The sequence below is a fragment of the Sus scrofa genome, chromosome 17 (assembly GCF_054392235.1).
Source record: "Sus scrofa isolate SSC_HxYL_T2T_F1_AM1 chromosome 17, Sscrofa_HxYL_maternal_Yorkshire_Landrace_v2.0, whole genome shotgun sequence".
In the NCBI taxonomy this organism is placed as follows: Eukaryota; Metazoa; Chordata; class Mammalia; order Artiodactyla; family Suidae; genus Sus; species Sus scrofa.
Window position 1 is genome coordinate 45,309,925 of NC_139399.1, and position 18,298 is coordinate 45,328,222.

Below are 18,298 nucleotides of genomic sequence, written 5' to 3' on the forward strand. Positions count from 1 at the left end.
TCAATTCATTCCCCAGTATCTCCATTGAGGATATTACTTACCCATAGTACTGATAAATGGAAGCTCAAAGGCAGATACATTAGTTTAAAATCCTAGAGCTGGTAAGTAGCAGTCGGAGCTGAAATCAGGTCTTCTGGTACTTTGATCCTCTTTTCTGTAATACCTAAACGATCCAGAAACATTTGCCATAACAGGAGTCCAATATAGACCTCCTCAAGAAACAACGGGGTTTGTGGACTTTGCCTGCGTGAGGCAGATTCTAGGGCAGGGATACCAAATAATACAGTAGAGAACCTCCAGTTTCTCCAAAAGTAGCAAACACAGGGTATCCATACAGAAACATGTGAGCATGCTTAAGTGGCATGTGCAGCCCCGCCTCCCCCTACCAGGGGTTTGCTCACAGCTACAACATCTTGACAACCTATTTAAACCAACTTGCAGTAACTGGCAACAAAGTATCATTTTCTGACAAGCTGAGTCATTGAGTCTCTGCAGACTTTGGAAGAGGGAATCCTTCACTGAAACACTGGAGAACCAGGGGATCCCAGAGAGGTATGTAATAAATTCCACTCAGATATTGGAATTTGTTTCCTTTTCCTCTTTCTTTCTTTCTCCCCCCGCCCCATCACATTCAAAGAGCAAACAAATTGTTTCCACCTTGTCAAGCAAGGTGAGAAGAACATTCATAACTTCCTTCATTCTTGAGTGGGTCTGCATCAAAGGATTGAGAGAGCTAATAGCACCTGGGTAATTAAGGGTGGCATCTAAGTTATCTGAGAGCACTTTGTATACGTGATAGAATTATCCGAATAGGTAAATGGTGTTTCAGATACTTCAGCAAAATCCAATTACAGGTCTCCAAGTCCATTCTAACTTACAGTTTCCACACTGTAAATTCCTTACCCGTGGCGTAGGCAGCCTGTTTTGAAATTCTCTAAGAAACTACATGCAAACTGGCCCAACAAATAGCTGAATGTGCACATCACTCCATTAAAGAGGGAAAGGCAGACTTGGATATAAGTACTAAATTTTATCTCATGGTATCAGAGCATCCTAGATAACCCGGCGGCTTTGTCGTACAGTTGGGTCATTAAATAACTCACAAAACTCCTCTCCAGCAGCTCAGGCTCTGTTAACTCTTGCTGTGAAGCTGGGATGAGGAAAAACAGATCTTCTCAAGGGGTTAACTCTTGCTGTGAAGCTGGGATGAGGAAAAACAAATCTTCTCAAGCTGCAGCTGCAATTGACATCTCTTTCACCCCACACCTGAGCTCCTGCTCCCTGGAAGAGAAGCCTGAGTAAAGACAGCCCTGGCAGCAGAGAAGGGTTATTTTTGTCAACGGCTGCTTCTGACTTCAGAGCTGTGGGCATTGAGCTAGAGAGCAATACAGAGAGAGGACCAGGAAGTAAATGACACTGGGAGATGGGAAACTCAGGGAAGAAAGACCCTCAAAAAGTTGTGCTTTCAAGGTTCATCTTTTCATCTGGACTGGTGAGTCTCAAAATTTTTAGTCCTTAGACTACTTGAACAGAACAAGAGTCTCACTATTTACTAGATTAAATAAACATGCCGGCAAACAAACAAACCAAAAAAAACCACTTTCGAGGTGTTTTGGCAGAATCCCTGTGATAATTTCTAGCTCCCTTTAAACATGTTTGTTTTGATGGTTTTAAGTTTTGATTGAAATCCACAGTGGAAAATACGTTTCAAAGGGAAAAAAACAAACCACCCAACACACTTCTGTGCCTTACATTTTGACCCAGCCCACAGGACGATTGGAAGAATCTTTGCAGACCCACCAGAGGTCCCCGGATTCCATTTGGAGAACCATTGATCTAAAAACGACATCTTGATTTCAGAACCCTTCTTTTGATCTGGAATTATCTCTTATTGACCACAGAGAGCTGTTATTGACGATTCCTGGGACAGGGCCCTGTATAGTGAGAGGTGAGCCCAGTGTGGGAAGAAGAAATCTCTTTCTCTTTCTCAGCGGGTGTTTTGGTATAGTACGGTATCTATGCTTAGTATGATATCTATGAGCTCAATTTCTTCTCTTCCTCCTCCTCCTTTTCTTTTTTCTTTCTTTACTCTCCTTTCTCCTCCTCATCTTCTACTTTTCATTTGCTACTTCTATGGTAAAAATTTCTCCAAGCCTTACAGTGCCTAAATGATTTTTGCATGGTACATTCCGCTAATTGGAGTTTCATAATCATAGTTTCTTATTCACTCGCAGGAAATATTCGAGCACCTAAATTATTGTAAAAGCAGCTGGCCACTGCGCATGCCTTATATACAGGTAGCTGAGGTAGTAGCAAAGAGGGAAGGCTGCAGGTCTGTGCCCTTCACTGTACCAGATTGCAGAGCTCTACTGAGATACGTGTAGGAAAGAGGAACTTTTGTGGAGGAGCAGCCATGTTGCAGTGAACAGACAACACAAATAGTAACAAGTCCGGGAAGTAATGGAACCATACCCTGGAAGCATGCAGCTATAAAGGTTCTTTTGGTCAAACTGCTCTAAAAATAAAGGAAAAGACTCTCACTCATGTTGAAGGTAGGACATGTGTTTGCATCTCCTCTGCTTAAGCCACAGGGATCTCATTAAGGATCAGGGCATTAACACTAATAGCTTCATTTTGGGCACAATCCTCAGCAGGATGGTCCCATGCAAAGATAATTACCAGGAATGAGGGGCCCATTATAGCCTTTTGATTTGGTCATTCAAACATCCTGTCAGACAGATGTAGAAAGGAGACTAATCCTTACCTCAAAAGAAGTAAATCGTAGATTGAAGTGTCTGGTTTCAGTCTGCGTCAGGTTGAGACTTTGAAAAGCAGAACTGTGGGGCTAGGAAATCACACACCGGATTCCATTGCTTTGGAGTCCGGCAAATATTCAAGAGTATAAGGAAATGTATAACCCAAACCCAGGCTTTTTTTTTTTTTTTTTTTTTTTTTGTCTTTTGTCTTTATAGGGCCTCCCCCGCAGCATATGGAGGTTCCCAGGCTAGGGGTCTAATCAGAGCTGTTGCTGCCGGCCTACACCACAGCCACAACAATGCCAGATCCGAGCTGCGTCTGCGACCTATACCACAGCTCATGGCAACACTGGATCCTTAACTCACTGAGGGAGGCCAGGGGCCAAACCTGAAACCTCATGGTTCCTAGTTGGATTTGTTTCTGCTGCACCACGACGGGAACTCCCAGACAATTATTGGCAGTTTTACTGTTGAGTGCAGTAACCCCAATTTTGTGTACGTGGCTCTGGGTTGGAATAGTCTGGGCAAAGGGCTGTTTCTGGTTCTTCAAGACAGTCTGCAGGAATCTCGAAAGTTAAAATAACATAAAACTTGCCATCTTTTGGTTATGTCATGAATGTTTCTCTCTTCTAAGTACTTCTGCATATGGGTAAGCATTCTAGCAAAGATGCTGTTACAGTCCAGTACAGGGATGCAAAGGAGACAAGTGTTCAGAGTTGGGCAAAAGAGCCAGGATACTAGTCAAAAAGAGAGAAGAGTTCTTATAGAAGAACTAAATAGGAACCAAAAAGATTAGATGTCAGGGTGGGGGAAAGGTGGATGGTGGCAGGGTGTTATCTTTGATTGAGATAAGAAAGAATACAGTTCAGGGAAAATGTACACAAAAAATAGACTGTGGCTTGAGAGAAAACTGACTTCAGTTAGGGAAGATTTATTCATATTTTGGGGAGGAAATTGGAAAGAACTGTAAAGCTAGGATCTGTATTTAATTTAAATACCTGTGCAACTGGGTGTGGGGGGCCAAAGTAGTCTCTAGAGACCTTAGAGGTCTGCATTTTGCTCAGAAGTGCAGCTGTCCTGAGGAAAAAGAGGATGAGGGTATTGCAGTGGGGGAGAGTTCCTTAAATTCTCCTGATGGCCCCCACAAAGGCAGGATCCAGCCATAAATTGCCTGCTAGACAGCCACCGGTTCTGTCTCCATCTGTTCCCCAAACCTGTGCTTAACAGATTTTTTTCTTTATATTCAGGTGTTTTTTAGAAGAATCAGCTTGGAGCAAAAGTACTAAATTCAAAACATTCTAAAATCACAATTTAAATCTTATTTAAAAGATTTAAGTAACACCCAGCTGTTAGGTGTTTTACTCTTCCCTTGGTTTGTTCTCGTCTCAAGTGATCTTCAGGCCTCATTCCATATAGTCAGTAATCAGACATTTAGAATGGAAAAAAGCAGTTTTTTTAATTGCTTCCTTATGTCCTGTACTTGCACTCTTTGGCATTTGGCATTTGGCTTCTTAGGGAAGAGTATACAGTGATAACTGACTGGGTATCTGCTTTAGGTTCAACTGTGAAATAAATTAGGAGGCCATCCCTATCCTTAGCACACTATAAATCAGGGACAGAGAGAAAAATTTACTGGCCCCTAGTGAAGGTATCCACTGCTTGGAGCTTCCCTGTGGTCAGATGCCTGACTTACAGGAGCATCAGACCTGGGAGCACAACGGTCGGGACTAGGAATTAGGAGACCAGATTCTAGTCCTGCATCTACTTATCGGCCAGTTGGACATTTTGTTTTGTAAAATACCTTTCAGGTCTTGAACCTATAATTCTGTTGGGTTGTCTGACGTTTTTATTGACCTGTAAGCATTCTCTAAATATTAGAGACATTTGTTGTGTACATGTTGCAAATATCATTTCTCAATACTGTCAAATCATATTGGAGCCTGCAGCAAAAGAAAACTCAGAAATAATGATATCTGTAGTTAAATTTTTGACATTTCGTTCATCATGGATGTTTTAAAGTTAATTTTGCTTTTAAAAATATTGCATTAACATCTTATTTGTTTTGATTACTGAGGCTTTTTGGTGCCCCCCAAAATCTGGCCACACCCAGGGCATGTGGAAGTTCCCAGGCCAGAGATTGAACCCATAGCACAGCAGCAACCTGAACCGAAGCAGTCACAGCACTGGGTATTTAACCCAGTGAACCACAGAGGAACTCCAAAATTTGTGTCCAAGCTTAGTGCCTCACTTGCCCCACCCTGATCTGGCTCTTATTCCATTCTATGGCTTGCATTTTCACTCTCTTTATAGTGTTATTTGTTGAAAAGGAGTTCCTAATTTTAATTTTAATTAATATAATTGAATTTTTCAAGCTTTTCTTTTATGGTTAGCATTTTTAAAATTCTATTTAAGAAATTTTTCCCTACCTAAAAATCATAAAGATATTCTCCTATAATTTCTTCTAGAATAGTGCTGTCCAGTAGAACTTTCTGCAGTAATGGAATCATTTTCTCTCTACAGCAGCCAATATCATGCACCTATTGAGCACTTGAAATGTGACCAATATGTCTGATGCACTGAATTTTAAATTTTATTTACTTTTAATTAATTTAATTAAGTGTGGCTAGTGGCAACATAATCTGACAACATTGTCCACATTGAACTGATTTTAGGGAATACTATGAGATCGTATTTCCTTTTTTTCTTCTATGTGAATATCCATTTGACCCAGCATCATGCATTGAAAGGACTGTTAATTCCTTACTTTTATAATTAACGAATTGTCTATATGTGAATCTGGTTCTTGGATTTATCTATTAATTTTTTTTTCTATTTATTAGTTTGTGCCAATTCCATGCTGTTTCAATTATGGTAGCTACTGTAATGAGTCTTAATACATAATAGAATAAGTTTTTCATGTTTCCCAGGATTATCTTGGCTGTTCATAAACTTCTTCATTGCCACATAAATTGTACTTATTTGTTTGTTTATTGAAGTACAGTTGACATACAATGTTAGTTTCAAATGTACAACATAGTGATTTGACACTTAAATACACTATGAAATGATCACCAGATAGGCTTAATAACCATCTGTCACGGGAGTTCCCATCATGGCGTAGTGGTTAATGAATCTGACTAGGAACCACGAGGTTGCGGGTTTGATCCCTGGCCTTGCTCAGTGGGTTAAGGATTCAGTGGTGCCATGAGCTGTGGTGTGGGTCGCAGACGTGGCTCGGATCCCACATTGCTGTGGCTCTGACGTAGGCCAGTGGCTACAGCTCCGATTCGACCCCTAGCCTGGGAACATCCATATGCTGCAGGAGCGACTCAAGAAAAAGGCAAAAAGACCAAAAAAAAAAAAAAAATCTGTCATTGTACAGTTATTATATGATTATTGACTATATTTCTTATGCTGTGTATTATATCCCATGACTTATTTATTTTATTACTGGAAGTTTGTACCTCTTAATGTCCTTCAATTATTTTGCCCAACTCCTTACCCCCTCTCCCCTCTGGCAATCACCGGTTTGTTCTCTGTATGTATGTCTGTTTCTGTTTTGTTTTCTTTGTTTTGTTTTTTAGATTCCCTGTGAAAATGTAAAAGGAATTGGTCTTTTTCTGTCTGACTTATTTTCACTTAGCATGATACCCTCTGTTTTGCTGCAAATGGCAAGATTTCATTCTTTATGGTTAATATTCCATTGTATATATATATATATATATATATATACATAGTCTTTCTTTATCCATGTATCAATGGATATTTAGATTATTTCCATATGCTGGCTACTGTAAATAATACTGTAATAATTCAGTTTATTGTTCATTGAATAATATTTTTCACATATGCTTTTAAATTAGTGTTTGTTTTCTTTGGGTAAATACTCAGAAGTAGAAATGCTGGATCATATGTAGCTCTATTTTTAATTTTTTGAGGGACCGCCATACTGTTTTCCATATTGACTGTACCTATTTACATTCCACCAACAGGTCATGCAGGTTCTCTTTTCTCTACATCCTTGCCAGTGTTTATTATTTGTTTTTTGTTTGTTCATTTGTTTTAGGGCCACCCGTGGCATATGGAAGTTCCCAGACTAGGGGTTGAATCAGAGCTGTCCCTGCCAGCCTACACCACAGCCACAACAACGACAGATCTGAGCCATGTCTACAACCTACACCACAGCTCACGGCAATGCCAGATCCTTAACCAACTGAGCAAGGCCAGGGATAAAACCTGCATCCCCATGGATACTAGTCGGTTTTGTTACCACTGAGCCACAAAGGGAACTCTTTTATTTGTTGTATTTTTTATGATGGCCATTCTGACAGGTGTGAAGTAACTCATTGTGATTTTGATTTCCATTTCCTTGATGATTGCCATTTCTTTGGCCATCTGTATGTCTTCTTTGGAAAAATGTTTAGGTCCTCTGACCATTTAAATTTTTTTTTTTATATTGAGTAGTGTGAGTTCTTTACATAATCTGGATATCTAATACCCCTTATGAGATATAGTGTTTGCAAATATTTTCTCCCATTCAGTAGGCTGCTTCTTTGTTTTATTGGTAGTTTCCTTTGCTGTACAAAAGCTTTTTAGTTTGATGTGGTTTCATTTGTTTATTTTTGCTTTTGTTTCCCTTGCTTTAGAAGACAGATCCAAAAAACTATTATTTGGAGTTCCCTGGTGGTACAGCAGGTTAAGGATCTGGTGTTGTCACAGCTATGGCTCTGGTTACTGCTGTGGTGCAGGTTCACTTCCTAGCCTAGGAACTTCTGCATGACCTGGATATAGCCAAAAAAACAAAAATAAAAAACTGTTACTAAGCCCAGTTTCAAAGAGTTCTCTGCCTATGTTTTCTTCTAGGAGTTTTATGGTTTCAGGTCCTTAATCCATTTTGAGTTTATTTATTTTTTTTTAACCATACCTGCAGCATGCAGAAATTCCCAGGCTGGGCATCAAACCTGCGCCACTTCAGTAACCAGAGCCATAGATAGCAGTGACATCTCCAGATCCTAAAGCCACTGAGCTACCAGAGAACTCCCATTTTGAGTTTAATTTTGTATATAGTGTAAGAAAATGATCCGGTTTGATTGTTTTGCATGCAGCTATCCAGTTTTTCAATACCATTTATTGAAAAAGCTGTATTTTTCCCATTGTATATTCTTGCCTTCTTTGTCATAGATTAATTGACTGTATAAGTGTGGGTTTATTTCTGAGCTCTCTGTTCTATACCATTGATATATGGGTCTGTTTTTTGTGCTGGTACCATACTGTTTTGATTACTATAGGTTTGTTGTGTAGTCTGAAATCAGGGGGCATGATATTTCCAGATTTATTCTTTATTCTCAAGTTTGCTTTGGCTATTCAGAGTCTTCTGTGATTCCTTGCAAATATTACAATTATTTGTTCTAGTTCTGTGAAAAATGCCATTGGTATTTTGATAAGGATTGCACTGAATCTATAGATTGTTTTGGGTAGTACAGATATTTTAACATTTATTCTTCCAATTCATGAGCATGGTATATCTTTCCATCTGTTTGGGTCATCTTCAGTTTTCTTCCTCAGTGTCTTATAGATTTCAGAGGACAGGTCTTTCACCTACTTTGTTAAATTTATTCCTAGGTATTTTATTCTTTTTGATGCAACTGTAAATGGTTTTTGCGTCTCAAGGCTGCACCTGTGGCATAAGGAAGTTCCCAGGCTAGGGGTAGAATCATAGCTACGGCTATCAGCCTGTGCCACAACCACAGCAATGCTGGATCCCAGCTGCATCTGTGGCCTACACTGCAGCTTATGGCAATGCCGGATGCTTTAACCCACTGAGCGAGGCCAGGAATCAAACCTGCATCCTCACGCATACTAGTCAGGTTTGTTTCTGCTGACCCTCGATGGGATCTCCTGGAATTGTTTTTTTAATTTATTTTTCTGGTAGATGGTTATTAATGTATAGAAACTCAACAGAGTTCCATATATTAATTTTGTATCCTGCAGCTTTACTGAATTTATTTGTTCTAATAGTTTTGGGTGGAATCTTTAAGGTTTCTTACATATATTATTTTGTCATCTGCAAATACTGACAGTTTTACTTCCTTTCCAATTGGGATACCCTCTATTTCTTTTTTTTCTTTTTTTTTCCTTTTTTTTTCTTTTTACTTTTTTTACTACTCAAATGAATTTATCACATCTATAGTTGTATAATGATCATAACAATGTGATTTCACAGGATTTCCATCCCACAGCCCAAACACATCCCCCCACCCCCCAAATTGTCTCCTCTGGAGACCAAAAATTTTTCAATGTCTGTGAGTCAACATCTGTTCTGCAAAGAAGTTCAGTCTGTCCTTTTTTCAGATTCCACATGTCAGTGAAAGCATTTGATGTTGGTGTCTCATTGTATGGCTGACTTCACTTAGCATGATATTTTCTAGGTCCATCCACGTTGCAAAAAATGCTGGTATTTCGTTCTTTTTAATGGCTAACTAATATTCCATTGTGTGTATGTACCACATCTTCTGGATCCACTCCTCTGTCGATGGACATTTAGGTTGTTTCCAAGTCTTGGCTATTGTAAATGAATATTGCAATGAACATTGGAGTACATGTGTCTTTGCGAGTCGTGGTTTTCTCTGGGTACATGCCCAGGAGTGGGACTGCTGGATCAAATGGTAGTTCTATGTTTAGTTTTCTGAGGCATCTCCATACTGCTTTCCTCAGTGGTTGCACCAACTTACATTCCCACCAACAGTGTACTAGTGTTCCTTTTTCTCCACACCCTCTCTAGCACTTACTGTTTGTAGATTTTTTGATGATGGCCATTCTGGCCAGTGTAAGGTGGTACCTCAGAGTGGTTTTGATTTGCATCTCTCTAATCATGAGTGATGTTGAACATCCTTTCATGTGTTTCTCGGCCATCTGTATGTCTTCTTTGGAGAACTGTCTGTTTAGATCTTCTGCCCATTTTTTAATGGGGTTGTTTTTTTGGTATGGAGCTGCAGAAGGTGTTTATAAATTTTGGAGATTAATCCCTTGTCTATCGATTCACTTGTAAAGATTTTCTCCCATTCTGTGGGTTGTCTTTTTGTGTTGTTTAGGGTTTCATTTGCTGTGCAGAAACTTTGAAGTTTGATTAGGTCCCATTTGTTTATTTTTGTTTTTGTTGTCAGTACTCTAAGAGGTGGTTCTAAGACGATGTTGCTGTCGTTTATGTCAGATTGTTTGGCTTATGTTTCCCTCTGAGAGTTTTATAGTGTCTGGTCTTATATCTAGGTCTTTAATCCATTTGGAGTTTATTTTTGTGTATGGTTTTAGGGAGTATTCTCATTTCATTCTTTTCCATGTGGCTGTCCAGTTTTCCCAGCACCACTTATTGAACAAGCTGTCCTTTCTCCATTGTATATTCTTGCCTCCTTTATCATAGATTAGTTGGCTGTAGGTGCGTGGGTTTAATTCTGGGCTTTCTATCCTGTTCCACTGATCTATATTTCTGTCTTTGTTCCATTACCATGTGGTTTTGATGATTGTTGCTTTGTAGTCTGGGAGCCTCATTCCTCCAGCTCCATTTTTCTTTTTCAGGATGTCTTTGGCTATTCTGGGTCTTTCGTGCTTCCAAACAAACTTTAAAATGTTCGAGTTCTGTGAAAAATGTCCTTGGTAATTTGATAGGGATTGCATTGAATCTGTAGATTGTCTTAGGTAGTATAGTCATTTTGATAATATTAACTCTTCCAATCCATGAGCATGGTATATCTTTCCATCTATTTGTGTCGTCTTTGATTTCTTTCATCAGTGGCTTATAGTTTCCAGAGTACAGGTCTTTTGTCTCTTTAGGTAGGTTTACTTCTAGGTATTTTATTTTTTTGGATGTGATGGTAAAGAGGATTGCTTCCCTAATTTCCTTTTCTGCTCCTTCATTGTTAGTGTATAGAAATGCCATCAATTTCTGTGTATTGATTTTGTATCCTGTGACTTTGCCAAATTCGTGGATGAGCACTAACAGTTTTCTGATAGAGTCTTTAGGATTCTCTAGGTATAGTATCATGTCATCTGAAAATAGGGATAGTTTTACTTCTTCCTTTCCAATTTGGATTCCTTTTATTTCTTTTACTTCTCTGATTGCTGTGGCTAGGACTTCCAGAACTATGTTGAAGAGTCGTGGCGAGAGCGGACAGCCTTGTCTTGTTCCTGATCTCAGTGGGAATTCTTTCAGCTTTTCACCATTGAGAATGATGTTCGCTGTGGGTTTGTCGTATATGGCCTTTATCATGTTGAGGTGGGTTCCCTCTATTCCCACTTTCTGAAGGGTTTTTATCAGAAATGGGTGCTGGATTTTGTCAAAGGCTTTTTCCACATCTGTTGAGAGGATCATATGGTTTTTATTCTTCAGTTTGTTAATGTGGTGTATCACACTGATGGATTTGCGTATATTTAAGAACTCTTGCATCCCTGGGATAAATCCCACTTAATCATGATGTACAATCCTTTTAATGTATTGTTGGATGTGGTTTGCTAGTATTGTGTTGAGGATTTTTGCATCAATGTTCATCAGTGAAATTGGCCTGTAGTTTTCTTTTTTTTTTTGTGGAATCTTTGTCTGGTTTTGGTACCAGGGTGGTGGTGGCCTCATAGAATGAGTTTGGGAGTATCCCTTCCTCTGCAATTTTTTGAAATAGTTTCAGAAAGAGAGGTGTTAGCTTTTCTCTAAATGTTTGATAGAATTTGCCTGTGAAACCATCTGGTCCTGGACTTTTGTTTGTTGTAAGTTTTTTTTTTTTTTTTTTTCTTTTTTTTTTTTTTTTTTGTCTTTTTGCTATTTCTTTGGGCCGCTCCCGCGGCATATGGAGGTTCCCAGGCTAGAGGTCGAATCGGAGCTGTAGCCACCGGCCTACACCAGAGCCACAGCCACACAGGATCCGAGCCGCGTCTGCAACCTACACCACAGCTCACGGCAACGCCGGATCGTTAACCCACTGAGCAAGGGCAGGGACCGAACCCACAACCTCATGGTTCCTAGTCGGATTCGTTAACCACTGCGCCACGTCGGGAACTCCCAGTTGTAAGTTTTTTAATCACAGTTTCAATTTCAGTTCTTGTGATGGGTCCATTCATCTCTTCTATTTCATCTTGGTTTAGTCTTGGAAGATTGTACTTTTCTAAGAATTTGTCCATTTCTTCTAGGTTTTCCATTTTATTGGCATATAGTTGCATATAGTAGTCTCTTATGATCCTTTGTATTTCTGTGATGTCTGTTGTTACTTCTCCTTTTTCATTTCTAATTTTATTGATTTGAGTCCTCTCTCTTTTTTGCTTGATAAGTCTGGCTAAGGGTTTTTCAATTTTGTTGATCTTTTCAAAGAACCAGGTTTGCGTTTCATTGGTCTTTTCTATGGTTTTCTTTGTTTCTATTTCATTGATTTCTGCTCTGATCTTTATGATTTCTTTCCTTCTACTAACTTTTTTTCTGCTCTGATCTTTATGATTTCTTTCCTTCTACTAACTTTAGGTCTTGTCTGTTCTCTCTCAGGCTGCTTTAAATGTAAAGTTAGCTTGTTTCTTTGAGCTTTTTCTTGTTTCCTGAGGTGGGCTTGTATTGCTATAAACGTTCCTCTTAGAATGGCTTTTGCTGTATCCCATAGGTTTTGGAGTGTAGTATCTTCATTGTCATTTGCTGCCAAGTATTTTTTAATTTCCTCTTTGATTTCTTCAGTGATCCATTTGTTGTTTAGTAGCATGTTGTTGAGTTTCCATGTGTTTGTGTTTTTTGCAGTTTTTTTCTTGTTGTTGATTTCCAGTCATATAGCGTTGTGGTTGGAAAAGATGCTTGATATGATTTTGATTTTCTTAAAGTTACCAAGGTTGGATTTGTAGCCCAGGATATGATCAATCTTAGAGAATGTTCCATGTGCACTTGAGAAGAATGTGTATTCTGCTGCTTTTGAATGAAATGTCCTATAAATATCTATTAAGTCCACCTGGTTTAATGTATCATTCAGGGCCTGTGTTTCCTTATTGATTTTCTGTCTGGTTGATCTGTCCATTGCTGTAAGTGGGGTGTTAAAGTCCCCCACTATTACTGTGTTATTGTTGATTTGTCCTTTTAAGGTTGTTAGCAGTTGCCTTATATATTGTGGTGAACCTGTGTTGGGTGCATAGATATTTAAAATTGTTATATCATCTTCTTGGACTGATCCTTTGATCATTATGTAATGTCCTTCTTTGTCCCTTAAAATATTCTTCATTTTAAAGTCTGTTTTGTCTGATATGAGTATTGCTACTCCAGCTTACATGGAATTTGAATGGAATATTTTCTTCCATCCTCTCACTTTCAATTTGTATGTGTCCCTAGAAGTGAAGTGGGTCTCTTAAAGACAGCATATATATGGGTCTTGTTTTTGTATCCATTCAGCCAGTCTGTGTCTTTTGGTTGGGGCGTTTGGTCCAGTCACATTTAAGGTAATTATTGATATGTATGTTCTTATTGCCATTTTATTAATTACTTTGGATTTGTTTTTGCTGCTCTTTTTTCCTTCCTTCTTCTCTTGTTCTTTTCTGACTATAGAAGTTCCTTTAGTATTTGTTGTAAGGCTGATTTAGTGTTGCTGAATTCTCTCAGCTTTTGCTTATCTGTGAAGGTTTTTATTTCTCCTTCAAATCTGAACGAGAGCCTTACTGGGTAGAGTAATCTTGGCTGGAGGTTTTTTTCCTTTCATTGTGTTAAGTATATCATGCCACTCCCTTGTGGCCTGCAGAGTTTCTGCTGAAAAATGTACCAATAACCTTATTGGGGTTCCCTTGTATGTTATTTGTTTCTTTTCCCTAGCTGCTTTCAAGATTTTCTCTTTGTCTTTAATTTTGGTCAGTTTGATTAATATGTGTCTCGGGGTGTTCCCCCTTGGGTTTATTTCATACGGTACTCGTTGAGCTTCCTGGATTTGAGTGAGTGATTCTTTCCCCATGTTAGGGAAGTTTTCGGCTATTATCTCTTGGAATATTTTTTCTGTCCCCTTCTCTCTCTCTTCTCCTTCTGGCACCCCTATAATATGGATGTTGGTGCGTTTAATGTTATCCCAGAGTTCATTTGTTTTCAATCTTTTTTCTCTTTTCTGTTCTGCATCCGTTATTTCCACTAATCTGTCCTCCACCTCGCTTATTCGTTCTTCTGAGTCCTGTATTCTGCTGTTAGCTGCTTCTAGTGAATTTTTTATTTCAGTTATTGTATTTTGCATCTCTTCTTGTTTAAGTTTTATATCTTGTATCTCTTTGCTCAGTGTTTCCTGTAAGTTATCCATCTTTGCCTCTAGTTTATTTCCAATGTCTTGCATCATCTTCAGCATCCACAGTCTAAAGTCTTTTTCCTGGAGGCTAAGAATCTCCTCCTCGCTTAGCTGATTTTCTGGGGTTTGTCCTTTCTCCCTCATCTGAGTTATAATCCTCTGTCTTCATTTTTATAGGTTTTTGGTGTGGTGATCTTTGTATAAATAGTAGAGTTGTAGCCTCTCTTACTTCTGATTTCTGCCCCCCTGTGGCTGAAGTTGGTATGGGGGGCTTGCTGTAGGCTTCCTGATGGGAGGGGGTGATGCCTGTCCCCTGGTAGGTGGAGCTGATTCTAATCCCTCTGGTGGGTGGGGCTGTCTCTGGATGGGATTAGAGGCAGCAGTGTGCCTGAGGGGTCTTTGGGTAGCCTGTTTACTGAGGGGCAGGGCTGTGATCCCGCCTGGGTTGTTGTTTGTGCTGGGGCTTCTCAGCAGCTGACTGAGGGTGGGGCCAGATTTTCCCAAAATGGCCACCTCCAGAGAAAGGCACGGCTGCTGAATATTCCCAAGAGCCCTGCTTTCAATGTCCTTCCCTCACAACAAGCCATGCTCACCCCTGTTTTCCCAGGATGTCCTCCAAGAACTGCAGTCAGGTTTGACCCAAGTTCCCATAGAGATTTTGCTTTGCCTTGGGACCCAGTGCACGTGAAAATCTGTGTGCACCTTTTAAGAATGGGGTCTCTTATTTCCCCCAGTCCCGTGGAGCTCCTGCACACAAGCCCCACTGGCCTTCAATGCCAGATGCTCTGGGGTTCTTTCTCCTCGTGCCAGATCCCCCCACGTGAGAGTTTGTTGTGTGGCTCAGAACTCTCACTCCTGTAGGTGAGTGTCTGTGAACCAGTTAGTTTCCAGTCCATGGGGCTTCCTGCCCATGAGGTATGGGGTTGTTTATATCATGAAATCACCGCTTCTACCTCTTGATGTGTCCTCTTTTTCTTCTGGAGTAGGATATCTTTTTTAAGGTTTCTGGTCCATTTGGGTGAAGAGTGCTCAGTCTTTAGTTGTGAATTTTGTTGTTTTTAGGAGAGAAGTTGAGCTCCAGTCCTTCTATTCCACCATCTTAATCCCATCTCCAGATGCTCAGTGAATTGACCATCTGGTATCTGGTTGGAGTGAAGGGAGAGATATTGCTCCAAATCATCCTTTAGCTCTTTCCAATTTTGAGATAGAATGTTTCAATTAAATGAGGACTTCGTCTTAACCAGGTTCTTTTTCAGGAAAGAGGTTTCTGTATCTGCCTTCTAAAATCACATTCCAAAATACAAAAGGACTTTCTCCCTGTGTCTGGACTCAATGAAGTTCAGGTTCTTCATGTCTCCTCACAGAAGGAATTCAGCAAGAGACAAAATAATAGGCAAGAAATAGACTTATTAAGATAGGACACTTGTGAAAGGTGCAAGCAGGCAGGCACGGAAGCTCTACGCGATGATGGGAGCTACCCTCTATTTCTTATTCTTGTCTGTGGCTAGAGCTTCCAATACTATGGTCAAATAAAAGTGGAAAGAGTTAGCATCTTTGTTTTGTTCATGATCTTAGAGAAAATGATAGCATCTTTTCACCATTGAGTATGATGTTAGCTATGGGTTTGTTGTATTACATTGAGGTACATTCTCTCTATACCGACTTTGAGGGTTTTTTTTTTTTAATCATATGTGGATATTAAATTTTGTCAAAAGTTTATTCTCTGTTTTTGAGAGGATCATATGATTTTTATCCTTTGTTTTGTTAATGTGGTATATCATTGGTTGATTTGCTGATATTGAACCATCCTTGCTTCTCTGGGATAAATTCCACTTGATAATGATGTATGATCCTTTTAATGTATTAGCGAATTCAGTTTGCCTATATTTTGTTGAAGATTTTTGCACCATATTCATCAGGGATATTGGCCTGTAATTTCCCTTGTCTTGTGGTGTTTTGTCTGGTTTTGGTATCGGGAACTACTGGCCTCATAGGATGAGTTTGGCAGTATTGATTCCTCATCAATTTTTTTGGAATAGTTTGAGAAAGATAGATATTAACTCTTTAAATGCTTGGTAGGGAGTTCCCATTGTGGCTCAGTGGGTTAAGGACCCAGTGTTTTCTCTGTGAAGATGCAGGTATGATCCCTGGCCTCACTCAATCGGTTAAGGATCTGACATTGCTGTAAGCTGTGGCAAAGTTTTCAGTTGTGGCTCAGATCCAGTGTTGTCATGGCTGTGGTGTAGGCCTCAGCTGCAGCTCCAATTCAACCCCCATCCCAGGAACTTCCATATGCTGCAAGTGCAGCTATTAAATGAAAATATGTAAAAAAAAAAAAAGTTTTGTATAATTCACCCATGAAGCTGTGTGTTCTTTTGTTTGTTGGAAGTCCCTTGATTACTGAATCAATGTCATTGCTAGTAATGTCTATTCAGATTTTCATTTCTTCTTGATTCAGCCTTAGAAAGTTAATTCTAGAAATGTATCCATTATTTCTAGGTTGTCAAATGTGTTAACATATACTTGTGTAATCCCTTATGATTCTTTGTGTTTCTGTAATATCAGTTGTAAATTCTTTTCTTTCATTATTTATTTATTTTAATTAAAAAAAATTTTTTTGTCTTTTTGTCTTTTCTAGGGCCACACCCTTGGCATATGGAGGTTCCCAGACTAGGGGTCTAATTGGAGCTGTAGCCACCGGCCTATGCCAGAGCCACAGCAACTTGGGATCCAAGCCACATCTGTGACCTACACCACAGCTCACAGTAATGCCAGATCCTTAACCCACTGAGCAAGGCCAGGGATTGAACCCACAACCTCATGGCTCCTAGTCAATTCATTTCCCCTGCACCACAATGGGAACTCCCACCACAACCCAATTTTATAGCATTTCCATCTCAAACCCCCAGCCCATTTCCCCACCCCCAAACTGTCTTCTTTGGAAACTATAAGTTTTTCAAAGTCTGTGAGTCAGTATCTGTTCTGCAAAGAAGTTCATTGTGTCCTTTTCTTAGATTCCACATGTAAGTGATAGCATATAACGTTGGTGCCTCACTGTCTAACTTCACTTAGCATGATAATTTCTAGGTCCATCCATGTTGCTGCAAATGCTGTTATTTCTTTCCTTTTAATGGGTGAGTAATATTCCATTGTATATATGTACCACATCTTCTGGATCCACTCCTCCATCAATGGACGTTTAGGTTGTTTCCATGTCTTGGCTATTGTATATAATTCTGCAGTGAACATTGGAGCACAGGTATCTTTTTGAGTCATGGTTTTCTCTGGATAGATGCCCAGGAGTGGGATTGCTGGATCAAATGGTAGTTCTATTTTTAGTTTTCTGAGGAATCTCCATACTGTTTTCCACAGTGGTCACACCAATTTACATTCCCACCAACAGTGTGATAGGGTTCCCTTTTATCCACACCCTCTCTAGCACTTACTGTTGGTAGATTTTTTGATGATGGCCATTCTGGCCAGTGTAAGGTGGTACTTCACAGTGGTTTTGATTTGCATTTCTGTAATATTTAGTGATGTTGAACATCTTTTCATGTGTTTTTTGGCCATCCGTATGTCTTCTTTGGATAATTGTCTGTTTAGATCTTCTGCCCATTTTTTGATGGGGTTGTTTGTTTTTTTGGAATCTCTAATATAAATTTAGAGATTAATCCTTTGTCAGTTGCTTCATCTGCAAATATTTTTCTCCCATTCTGTGGGTTGTCTTTTCATTTTATTTAGGGTTTCCTTCACTGTGCAGAAACTTTTAAGGTTTTTTTTTTTTTATTATTTTGTTGTTGTTGTTGTTACTGTTGCTATTTCTTGGGCCGCTCCCGCGGCATATGGAGGTTCCCAGGCTAGGGGTCCAATCGGAGCTGTAGCCACCAGCCTACGCCAGAGCCACAGCAACGTGGGATCCGAGCCGCGTCTGCAACCTACACCACAGCTCACGGCAACGCCGGATCGTTAACCCACTGAGCAAGGGCAGGGACCGAACCCGCAACCTCATGGTTCCTAGTCGGATTCGTTAACCACTGCGCCACGACGGGAACTCCGAAACTTTTAAGTTTAATTAGGTCCCGTTTGTTTATTTTTGTTTTTACTGTCATTACTCTGGGTGGTGAGTCTGAGAAGATACTAATATGGCTTATGTCAGATAGTATTTGGCCTATGTTTTCCTCTAAGCGTTTTATAGTATCCAGTTGTATATTTAGGTCTTTAATCCATTTTGAGTTTATTTTTTGTATGGTGTTAGGAAATGTTCTAATTTCA

The 18,298-nt window shown here is 39.6% G+C and overlaps 1 protein-coding gene and 1 long non-coding RNA gene across 9 annotated transcripts in view; both read left to right on the forward strand.

Annotated features, from left to right (window-relative positions):
- Positions 1 to 18,298, forward strand: part of ASIP (agouti signaling protein) — a 177,591-nt gene that overhangs the window by 93,156 nt on the left and 66,137 nt on the right. The window contains exons 1-3 of one of the 8 annotated variants that reach the window (XM_085002867.1): positions 442 to 552; positions 1,119 to 1,492; positions 1,765 to 1,948. The exons of 2 other annotated variants lie outside the window; for them this stretch is intronic. The gene's annotated coding sequence lies outside the window, so the exon portion shown is untranslated. 8 annotated transcript variants of the gene reach the window in all.
- LOC146395272 (uncharacterized) lies at positions 10,485 to 16,365 on the forward strand. The gene is made up of 2 exons (XR_014831851.1): positions 10,485 to 11,510; positions 11,807 to 16,365. It is a non-coding gene; the product is annotated as an uncharacterized LOC146395272 (long non-coding RNA).